The sequence below is a fragment of the Tachyglossus aculeatus genome, assembly GCF_015852505.1.
Source record: "Tachyglossus aculeatus isolate mTacAcu1 chromosome 12 unlocalized genomic scaffold, mTacAcu1.pri SUPER_6_unloc_2, whole genome shotgun sequence".
Classification (NCBI taxonomy): domain Eukaryota; kingdom Metazoa; phylum Chordata; class Mammalia; order Monotremata; family Tachyglossidae; genus Tachyglossus; species Tachyglossus aculeatus.
Window position 1 is genome coordinate 6,328,962 of NW_024044829.1, and position 12,069 is coordinate 6,341,030.

At 42.3% G+C, this 12,069-nt stretch overlaps 1 pseudogene; it reads left to right on the plus strand.

The window, feature by feature from the left end:
* Window positions 1–3,738: 3,738 nt before the first annotated feature.
* LOC119921296 lies at window positions 3,739–4,732 on the plus strand (annotated as a pseudogene).
* Window positions 4,733–12,069: the final 7,337 nt, after the last annotated feature.

Genomic DNA, 12,069 nt, shown 5'->3' on the forward strand with positions numbered 1-12,069 from the left:
TCCGGTCGTTCTTTCTCAGTCTCTTTTGTAGGCTCCTCCTCCCACTCACATTCTCTCACTGTGGGGGTTCCCCAAGGTTCAGTGCTTGGTCCCCTTCTGTTCTCGATCTACACGCACTCCCTTGGTGACCTCATTCGCTCCCACGGCTTCAACTATCATCTCTACGCTGATGACACCCAGATCTACATCTCTGCCCCTGCTCTCTCCCCCTCCCTCCAGGCTCGCATCTCCTCCTGCCTTCAGGACATCTCCATTTGGATGTCTGCCCGCCACCTAAAGCTCAACATGTCGAAGACTGAACTCCTTGTCTTCCCTCCCAAACCTTGCCCTCTCCCTGACTTTCCCATCTCTGTTGACGGCACTACCATCCGTCCCGTCTCACAAGCCCACAACCTTGGTGTCATCTTCGTCTCCGCTCTCTCATTCACCCCTCACATCCAAGCCGTCACCAAAACCTGCCGGTCTCAGCTCCACAACATTGCCAAGATTCGCCCCTTCCTCTCCATCCCAACCGCTACCCTGCTCATTCTAGCTCTCATCCTATCCCGTCTGGACTACTGCATCAGCCTTCTCTCTGATCTCCCATTCCCGTGTCTCTCTCCACTTCAATCCATACTTCGTGCTGCTGCCCGGATTATCTTTGTCCAGAAACGCTCTGGGCATATCACTGCCCTCCTCAAAAATCTCCGGTGGCTACCAATCAATCTGCGCATCCGGCAGAAACTCCTCACCCTGGGCTTCAAGGCTCTCCCTCACCTCGCCCCCTCTTACCTCACCTCCCTTCTCTCCTTCTACAGGCCAGCCCGCACCCTCTGTTCCTCCTCCGCTAATCTCCTCACCGTGCCTCGTTCTCGCCTGTCCCGCCGTCAACCCCCGGCCCACGTCATCCCCCGGGGCTGGAATGCCCTCCCTCTGCCCATCCGCCAAGCTAGCTCTCTTCCTCCCTTCAAGGCCCTGCTGAGAGCTCACCTCCTCCAGGAGGCCTTCCCAGACTGAGCCCCTTCCTTCCTCTCCCCCTCGTCCCCCTCTCCATCCCCCCATCTTACCTCCTTCCCTTCCCCACAGCACCTGTATATATGTATATATGTTTGTATATATTTATTACTCTATTTATTTATTTATTTATTTTATTTGTACATATCTTTTCTATTTATTTTATTTTGTTAGTATGTTTGGTTTTGTTCTCTGTCTCCCCCTTTTAGACTGTGAGCCCACTGTTGGGTAGGGACTGTCTCTATATGTTGCCAATTTGTACTTCCCAAGCGCTTAGTACAGTGCTCTGCACATGGTAAGCGCTCAATAAATACGATTGATGATGATGATGATTATGAAAAGAGATTGTGTATGATCTGACTGTACTGTACCAACCCCAATGCTTAGCACAGTGCTAGAGCATAATTGCTTAAGATAAATAATAAGTATTTTTCTTGAGTGACTGCTGTGTGCAGAGCACTGTATTAAGTGCTTGGGAGAGTTCAGTATAACAGAGTTGATAGGCATGTTCCTTGTCCCCAAGCCTAAGATATGTATGGGTTGAGAAAAGGTGGACAGAGGTCAACATGAGGGCTATGGTTGGTAGATAATACTAATAATACTAATAATACTACTAATAATAACAATATTTGTAATATGTAAGTGCTTACAATGTTCAATAATTGTTCTAATCACTGAGGTAGATATAACATAATCAGGTTGGACACAGTCCCTGTCATACATGGGGCTCACAGTCTAAATCCTCATTTTACAGATGAGGTAACTGAGGCATAGAGAAGTTAAGTTACCTGCCCAAGGCCATATGCAGACAAGTGGTGGAGACAGGTATGGAACCCACATCCTCTGACTTCCAGGCCCATTCTCTTACCACTAGGGCATGACAATAAAAAGGAACCTTGTCTTGGGGCTCAGCTATTCCTAGCAATGTTTTTTGGGCAGCCACTGTTGCCCCCTTTCTTGATGCTACCTATTTCTTTGATGAGGCATGTGGTCACAAACTTCACTCCCCTCCATCCCTCAAAGAATCTCTAAAGGGAAACTCTTGTCTGTATCCCAATGAGGAAATTGATTGCCAAAGAGGCTGACCGGCATGATGCCTACACCAAACATCTTTGCTCACCCCACATATTAGCACTAATGTTAGCTAAATGGACTGCCCTTTGCATGTGCTTTATATTCACTCATCTAAGGATCTAATTTCTCTTGAGACTTGAGTTAGTCAGTCAACCATATTTATAGATGCTTACAGTGTGCAGAGCATTGCACTAAGCTATTAAAATAGTACAACCTAATGATAAACCATCACATCCCCCTACCCTCAGTGAGTTTAGAGTCTAGAGGGGGAGATGGACATTAATATAAGGGAATTAATAATAATCATGATGACATTTGTTAAGTGCATAGTACAGTGCTCTGCACACAGTAAAAGCTCAGGAAATACGGTTGAATGAATGTGCCAAGCACTGTTCTAAGCACTGGGGTAGGTACAAGGTAATCAGGTTATCCAACGTGGGCCTTACAGTTTTAATCCCTATTTTACAAAATGAGGTAACTAAGGCACAGAGAAGTCAAGTGACTTGCCCGAAGTCACACAGCTGATAAGTGGCAAAACTGAGATTAGAACCCACAACCTCTGACTCTCAAGCCTGTGCTCTTTCCACTGAACCACGCTGCTTCTCAATTACAGAATTACAGATATGTACATAAGTGCTGTGGGGCTAGGAAGGGGGATGGATAAAGGGAATAAGGGTGATGCAGAAGGGAGTGGGAGAAGAAGAAAGGAGGGTTTAGTCAGGGAAGGCCTCATGGAGGAGATGTGCCTTCAATAAGGCTTTGAAGCAGGGGAGAGTCATTGTTGGACATGAGAAGGGAGACAAATCTATGCTTATTGGTGAATTCTCATCTAAGAACCCACAAAAGCATGTTCATTCTGTTATGAACTCTGCATTTATTCGATACCAAGGTCAATACTTAGAGTCTTGATTATCTGATGAGTTGATGTTTTTAACAAAGAAATTTCTGTTTATTCTGAGGACCACCTATTAGGCATATAAAGTAACTGCCTTAATCAAAGTAGAAAGGAAATCCTCTCTTATTAATAAATTTAAATGGCATTCAAAAGTATAAAAAATATTCCATGCTTATTTTTACATTTTTATGTTTGCTTCCCCCAGTACGATGTTAGCTTTTTTGTAAGCAGGAAACATGTCACTTTGATAGTCTGTACTTCCCAAGCACTTAATACAGTGAACCACACCAAATGGGTGCTCAATGAATGCTACCGCTGATACTTGTTGACCACAGGCCCCTAATTTTTTCCGCATCATATACCAGAGTGGGGATAGCTCTTCATTAATTTTTTCAATATTTGTTTTATGTTAACCATAACCTGCTAAAGAACTAGGTGAAATAAAAAGGTGCGGAACCTCAAACTGTTTAAGATCCAAGAAGGACTATTCAATCATTCAATCGTATTTATTGAGTACTTGCTGCGTGCAAAGCACTGTACTAAGGCCGTGGGAGAGTTCAATACAACAACAAACAGACACATTCCCTGTCCACAATGAGTTCACAGTCTGGAGACTAGAATAACCTTTCTTTAAGGTGAAAAAAAATATCTAAATTGAAGGTGCTCTAAAGAAATGCCTTTTACCTCTCGTTCCTGAATGAATGTGAGCTAAAAGGTGAAGGATAATACTTAGACTGCTCTCTTTTCTCTAGCTACAGATACCCAGCCTGGGAATCATGACTGAGGGAAATCATTCCCAACTGAGTGCGTTCATTCTCACCGGGCTCACAAACTTTCCAGAGCTGCAGATCCCTCTCTTCGTCTTGTTTCTGCTTATCTATTGTACCACAGTCGTGGGGATCCTGGGCCTCATCTTCCTGACTAGGACTGATTCTCGACTTCAAACTCCTATGTACTTTTTCCTTGGCCACTTGGCTTTGGTTGATGTTGGCTATTCCACGACTGTGGGCCCCCAAGTGCTGGTCAATTTGCTGGAAGAGAGAAAATCCATTTCCTTCTACCTCTGTGCCATGCACCTCTGTTGTTTCATTACTTCTATCATTACCAAACTTCCCCTCCTGTCTGCGATGGCCTACGACCGCTATGTGGCCATCTGCAATCCTCTGCTCTACAAGCTCATCGTCTCAGAGAAAGTTTGCACTATTTTGGTTGCCATTCCCTACATCTACAGCTTGGCTGTCGCCCTATTCATGGTAGTCTTCATGTTTCGATTGCCCTTCTGCGGCGGTAACATCATCGATCATTTCTACTGTGATAGTCTACCCATCCTGGAGTTTTCCTGTTCTGACACACATGTCGTAGTATATTTCATTTTGGGGGATTCTACTTTCAATTGGATTTTCTCCCTTCTCGTTGTCCTGGTCTCCTACATCTTCATCATCTCTACCACCCTTAAGGTCCGTTCTGCCCAAGGCAGATGCAGTCTTCTCTACCTGTGGTTCCCACCTAGTGAGGGTGACTGTGTTCTACGGGACTCTGATTTTTATGTACATGCGGCCACCAGCTATTCATTCATTTGAAACGGATAAAATGGCCTCCATGTTTTACACCCAGGTGATTTCTATGCTGAATCCCCTGATCTATAGTCTGAGGAACTGGGAGGTGAAGGAGGCCCTGGAAAGAACTTTCACTTCTTGTTTGCTACATTTCAAACTCCTGAAATCTGAAAATATGTTCAATAAAAAAATAATAATACCAAAATCCTGTTAAAAACATCTCTGGACTGTTTCCTTTTATTATAAAGATCAGATAATGAAGCTATGAAATTAGAAAAGTCCATGCTCAGAAATTTGCACTACATCAAAAGGGGTTTTCACTCATTTTCAAATGTTCCAGTCAATTAGATATTTGACTTGAAAATAGAACTTCTTTATCTCATCCTGGGCCAGAAAAGGGCGCTAGTCAAGTAAGGAGCAGAATATTTAAATCCGCTCTCAATCTCTGCCTTCTGCCCAGACATATTTCTCTCAGTTTGAGGTAAAATGGAGTGACAGAAGCCTGCCCAATTTCCTACCACTGTTTGGAAAAGGTAGGGATAAGCATAGCTTGGTGGAAAGAGCACAGGAATGGGAGTTAGAAGACCTAGGCTCTAGTCCCAGCTCCACTTCTTACCTGCTATTTGCCCTTAGGCAAGTCACTTTACTTCTTTATGCCTCAGTTTCATCATCTGTAAAATAGGGATGAAATAGGGATTAAATACTTGTTTTCCTTTCCCCTTAGGCTGTGAGCCCCAGGTGGGAAGGGACTGTGTCCAATCTTATTTTTCTATATCTACCCTAGGGCTTGACTCATAATAAATTCTTAATAAATTCCACAACTATTAGTAACCCCACTGCAGTTTCCTTGGGAAAAGTCATCTTGCTCCTGTATCTACCCTAGGGCTTGACTCATAATAAATTCTTAATAAATTCCACAACTATTAGTAACCCCACTGCAGTTTCCTTGGGAAAAGTCATCTTGCTCCTGTGACTTATGAATTGATGGATATCTCTTACCCTACAGGCAGGGCAGTCTGGAACACCTCTGGAAGCCAACATCCTTACTGCATTGGTTCCAACTTCTGGGACAATTGCACTATGTTGTCCAGCCTTAAATTAATCAGTTTGTATGTCCATGCAGGGTGCGAGGGCAGACCAGCATGAGAAGCAGCATGGCCTAGTGGAAAGAGGACAGACATGGAATCAGAAGGCCCTGAGTTTTAATCCTGGTTCTGCCACTTGTCTGTTGTGTGACTTTGAGCAGGTCATTTCACTTCTCTGGGCTTCAGGTACCTCATCTGTAAAATGGGGATAAATTCTAGTCCTTACTGCTTAGACTATGAGCCCTCTGAGGGACCTGATTATCTTGTATCTACCCCATCACATTACAGTGTTTAGCATATAGTAAATGCTTAGCAAGCACCATGATGATGATGATGATGATGATGATGATGATGATGATGATGATGATGATGATGATGACTGGACCAGAAATTCAGGGCTGCCAAAAAAATTTCTGGTCAAATTCAGCACAGGTGAAGTGACCTGAAATTTTTCCAGTGGTGGGAAAAAAACAGAAACAGACAAAAATGTTAACATTGAAAAATTTTAGGCCAAATCATAATGGAGTATGTGAATATAATATAGGAACTGGTCAAGGCATTAGAATTTTCCTAGGAAGTTTTAGGGTCAAAATTTTCGCTTATGAATTTTAATAAAAGTCAGCTGTTTGTCAACCAGGAACACTGAAACAAGAAGAGTTTGTGATATTTGATATAACTACTTAACATTCACTAATCCCAAGCAATAATACGCTTTGAAAGACACCAAATTAAATGTTGGAAATTAAATTCAATTTCTATAAGATGAAATTCCAGTGAAATTCAATTGAATTACTTTTCAGAATCAAAGCAAGAGAACAAGATTGGATCTTAATGACAATTCATTATAAAATTGAGCGCCCTGAATTTGCTTATATCCCCTACATGAAAGAGATGGGAGAGAATTTTCATAGAGATGCTGTTACTAAAAATGACTTTAAAATATTGAGTATAGAAAATAACAACTTTCAAATAATAAGCAATTCAGAAAGGATTTTCAGATGAGAAATAATTCTCCTGAAATCCTAGTTACAAAATTTTGAGCAGTAGAAAATTCTTACTAAATGAAAACTGCCTTTCTTAGAGTGTGAGTCCCACATGGGGCAGGAACTGTATCTGAAGTGATTATACATATCTGAGAAGAGTGGTCAACACACAGTAAGGGTGTAACAGACAGTATTATTGTCGTCATAATCAACTCTTTCAATTGCATAAGGGGCTGTGGAGTGTGTGTGTGTGTGTGTGTGTGTGTGTGTGTGCATATATGTGTTTGTGTAGGGGCAGATGGGGCAGCTAAAGAAGTTGCAGGATAGTGGTACAGTACGGACCTAGGAATCAGAAGGACCTGGGTTCTAATCCTGTCTCTGCCTCTGGTCTGCTGTGTGACTTTGGTCAGGTCACTTCATTCATTCATTCATTCATTTATTCAATCGTATTTATTGAGCACTTACTGTGTGCAGAGCACTGTACTAAGCGCTTGGGAAGTACAAGTTGGCAACGTATAGAGATGGTCCCTACCCAGCAGCGGGCTCACAGTCTAGAAGGGGGAGACAGACAACAAAACAAAACATATTAACAAATTAAAATAAATAGAATAAATATGTACAAGTAAAATAAATAAATAAATAGAGTAATAAATACGTACAAACATATATACAGATGCTGTGGGGAGGGAAAAGAGGTAAGGTGGGGGGGGATGGGGAGGGGAAGGAGGGGGAGAGGAAGGAGGGGGCTCACTTTTCTGTCCCTCAGTTACCTTATCTGTTAACTTGGAATTAAGACTGTGAGCCCCATATGGGATAGGGACTGCATGCAAACTGATTATCTTGTATCTACCCTAGTGCTTAGAACAGTGCTTGTCACATAGTAAGAGCTTAACAAATACCATAATTATTATTATTATTTTTACCCAGTCTACCTTCCACAGATGCAGAGTATTACATATGGCCTCAGAACCTTGCAAAACCCCAAGCATGCAACTTAAAGAAGAGGTCCTCTTGGGTTGAGGCAGGAGTAGGAAGGCGTGCCCTGCTGCAGCAATCTTTCATCAACTTCTTTGGTTTTATTTTTTCCCACATGTGGATGACATTTCCTTTTGGAAGCTGTTTTAAGTGCTTTCAGGATAGGCATCATGTCTACTTAGTCTATGGTACTCCCCCAAATGCTTAGTACAGTGCCCTATGCACATTAAATACTCGTTAAATACTACTGATTGACTTTTACCACATAACCAATCAGTGGTATTTATTGAGCATTAACTATTTGCAGAGCACTATTTTAAGAGCTTGGGAGAGTACAATACAAGATAAATTAGCAGACTTGTTCCCTGCCCATAATGAGTTTACAGTACAGAGAGGGGCCTACAATTCCTCAATTCACACTTTCAAATGTCTCTGTGACTTTTGGCCCACTGGGGTATGCTATTTAAAATCTTTATTAAGTTATGCTCAATGTTTACTTTACATATTCTCTGATGAGTCATTCAGGAACAATATTCCAAGGGGAATATATTTCAATATATAGTTTTATCCCATGTAATCTGTATTTTTTACCAGGTGTATTTGGCAGAAGAAGAAACTGGATCATTCATTTTACCACAATGTAACCTGTGCTTTGAAGTAATGGTTTAAAACCCACTGCTTTCCTAAAGGAAATGCCCTTTAAATTATCCAGATAAGAGGGGAAGAGTCAAAGAGGTATGAGGAAGGACTTCTGCTAGAGACTGATGATCTTGGGGATTCCATAACTTCCAGTACTGAGGTATACTGGGCTCTACTGAATGGTGTGATTTCCTGGTAATTAATAATCACAATGAGATCATTGGGGTGGCACAACATCTAGCTTCTTCCTTAAATAGTTAAGCTGCAAAGGAGGGTTATGTGTAAACAGGAATCATTTCATCAACTGCAACAGAGAAAGTAACTAGCTTGAATCAATCAATCAATCAATTGCATTTATGGACTGTGACTGTGAGCCCATTGTTGGGTAGGGACCGTCTCTATATTTTGCCAACTAGTACTTCCCAAGTGCTTAGTGCAGTGCTCTGCACATAGTAAGTGCTCAATAAATGCAATTGATTGACTTATGGAGTGCACAGAGCACTGTACTAAGCACTGGAAGAGGAAAATAAAACAGAGTTGGCAGACACATTCCTTGCCCACATCGAGCTTACAGTCTAGAAATTTATAGTCATGCTAGCAAAATTTGGCAGTGATTACAAAAATGACCTGTTCATTTAAAAATTTTTGGTCAACGTGCCAACCAGAATTCCTGCATTCTTGGGAGCATTCCTGTCGTGGGATTTCAGTCTTCGTATACCAGATTGAAAGAGTAAGGATTTATAAGGATCTCAACGTTTCCTTTGCATAAGGATAAGCCAAAACCCTAGCAAAAGGGGCCATCCAGGAGAGAAGCTTAAGCAATCCTCTTCAGATGTTGCTTGTGGGAAAGGGCATGACCATAGTGGACAAAGCATTGACTTGAGAATCAGAACTGAATTGAATTCAATTCAATCATATTTATTGAGTGCTTACTGTGTGCAGAGCACTGTACCAGAACACTATACTTTCTCTGTTGCAGTTGATGAAACAACTCTTGTTTATACAGAAGGACCTGAGTGCTAATTCCTTCTCTGCCACCTGTATGCTGCGTGACCTTGGGCAAGTCATTTAAGTTCTCTGTGCCTCAGTTACCTCATCTGTAAAATGGGTATTAAGACAGTGAGTCCCATGTGAGACACAGACTATGTCCAACCTGATTAGCTTGTATCTACCCCAATGCTTAGAACAGTGCTTGAAACATAGTAACTGTTTACCAAATACTATTGTTATTATTATTGTTAATAAGCCAGGAAAATCTTACTTGCTTCTCAAATTGTAATAACAATAATAATAATAATAATAATAGCATTTATTAAGCGCATACTATGTGCAAAGCACTGTTCTAAGCGCTGGGGAGGTTACAAGGTGATCAGGTTGTCCCATGGGGGGTTCACAGTCTTAATCCCCATTTTACAGATGAGGTAACTGAGGCACAGAGAAGTTAAGTGACTTGCCCAAAGTCACACAGCTGACAATTGGCAGAGCTGGGATTTGAACCCATGAACTCTGACTCCAAAACCCGTGCTCTTTCCACTGAGCCACACTTCTTCTCCATAATAATGTTGGCATTTGTTAAGTGCTTACTATGTGCCAAACATTGTTCTAAGTGCTGGACATTGCAGTAATATTTACTGAGTGCCCACTGGATACAATGCCCTGTACTAAGCGCCTAGGAAATGAAAAACAGAAAAGTGACTCTACTCAACTGTTCACACTCCAATGGAAGAGATACAGAAGAATATTTACAAATAGGTTAATTGAAGCAAGGAATTAAATTCCGATGACAATTTCCTGTCCACAGAGCTACAAATCCAGTAGCTACAAATTCAATCCTCTTTTATTGATGATGGTTTTTGAAAGGTGGTTTCTATCTAGTATTTTGCTGAACTTCAAAAGCATCCTCATCCCTGCTCACCTCCCCTACTGACTTCCCAAACATTTCTTATGAAAAGCTTACTTGAAAGCTGAAGGGAAAAAGACCCAACATGAAAAACAATGTTGAGCCTGATTACCCTCTGTGCCTAAGGGGAAAATGGGGTGCCTTGAGACTGCAAAAGGAGATTCCTATAGATGTGAATAAAAGGCAATAATGCATTTTTCTACCTTATCCAGCTTGGGGAGTGAACCCACCAATTCCTAGATCCCTCACAGGGAGTGTCAGGGGAGAAACTGTGTATATTACTGACAATTCAATGTCGGGCCCATTTTCCAGCGAGCTGGCTCCCTGAGATTTAAGAGCCATCTTGGAAGGAAGTGGAGAGGCAGACTAGGCAAGCCATTTTGCCCAGGGATGATTCTTCGATTGCAGCAGGCACACCCCTGCTTCAAATGGAGATTAGAGGAGGGGTCTGTAGCAGGCACATACCTGCATCAAATGGAGTCTAGAGGAGGAGGTGAGGGGTGTGAGTGACTTTCCACTCGGGGCTTATTGGAGGGACCTCAAGAACTGCAGCCAAATGGCTGTAGTGCAGTGACTTGGCAGCCTCAAGAACTCTTCAGTAACAAGCCTTTCCTCTTCACACTTCCTCTACTGAAATTTGTTTCTACTTCTGCCTAGGGTAAATGGTTTCTTTTGTGTCTGCAAAATGAAGCCTTGAAATAATTTCCCTGGAGAAGGAGTTCATCGCGTGGTAAAGTTGCCTGAGTTTCTGAAGAATATTTGGGAACTAGTGAATTCCCTATCCTTATCAAGGCTGCACCAACCATCGGACACAAACTACTCCGTGCCACCTGTAAATGAGAACAAAACATTTACCTGTTCAAGTACTGTTTCAACGAGCTCACTCTCACCCTTTGAAGATTACCAATGAACTGAAGATAATCAACATCCCTAGTTTTCTTGTTAGGAAGGTCTGTTACTTAAGATTCTTTATTCTGTCCTTGTCAAGTCCCTAAACAGTACACCACACCAAATGATCAATCAATAAATAATTATAATAATAATGATTGCATTTGGTAAATGCTTACTATGTGTGAAGCACTGTTCTAAGCGCTGTGGGGATACAAGGTGATCAGGTTGTCCCACGTGGGGCTCACAGTCCCCAGCTAATCCCCGTCTAATGTGGTGGCTAATCCTGGCTCCACCACGTGTCTCCTGTGTGACTTTGGGCAAGTCACTTAACTTCTCTGTGCCTCAGTTACCTCATCCATAAAATGGGAATTAAATCCTCCTTCCAGTGTGAGACTTGGAGCCTCATGTGGGACAGGAGCTGTGTCCAAACCAACAACCTTGTATCTAGTTTAGTGCTTAGTGCAGTGCCTGCAACATACTGAGAGATTAACAAAATATCATAAACAATAAAGACTAAGGTAACTATTTATCCTACGGCAGGTGGGATGGTCACAAATTTTTGAGTCCTATTCTCCTGAGCCCAAAGTGATAGTACATACTACTTGATATGCCTCTCTCAGCTAAAAGTCAGGAGAGGGAGCACAAAAACTTCAGCAGAGAGAGCAACAGTAGCAGGTAAGTAAAGGAGAGACAGCCAATACTACTCACCCACTTTGTCTCCTCCTTCCTACCTTTTCTCTTTTCTTTCATTGTCATTGCCTTACTCTCCCTTTCCTGTTCCTGCCATGGCTGCCCCAAACAATCAATCAATCAACCCGATTTATTGAGTGCTTGCTGTGTGCAGGGTGTTGTGCTAGGCACTTGGGAGAGTACAATATAACACTATAATAGACACTTTATATGTGCCCCAAGCACATCTATCATGACCGCATCTGCGGCTGTTTCCTAGGAGCTTCTGGAACTGCCTTTTCTGTGTGCAAGGCAGCCATGCCTGGGATCTAGAGGGAGCAAGCAGCCCCAGCAACTATTGCCGTGACAGTTGGGGCCATGGAAATGGAAGATGGCTGATGACAGTAAT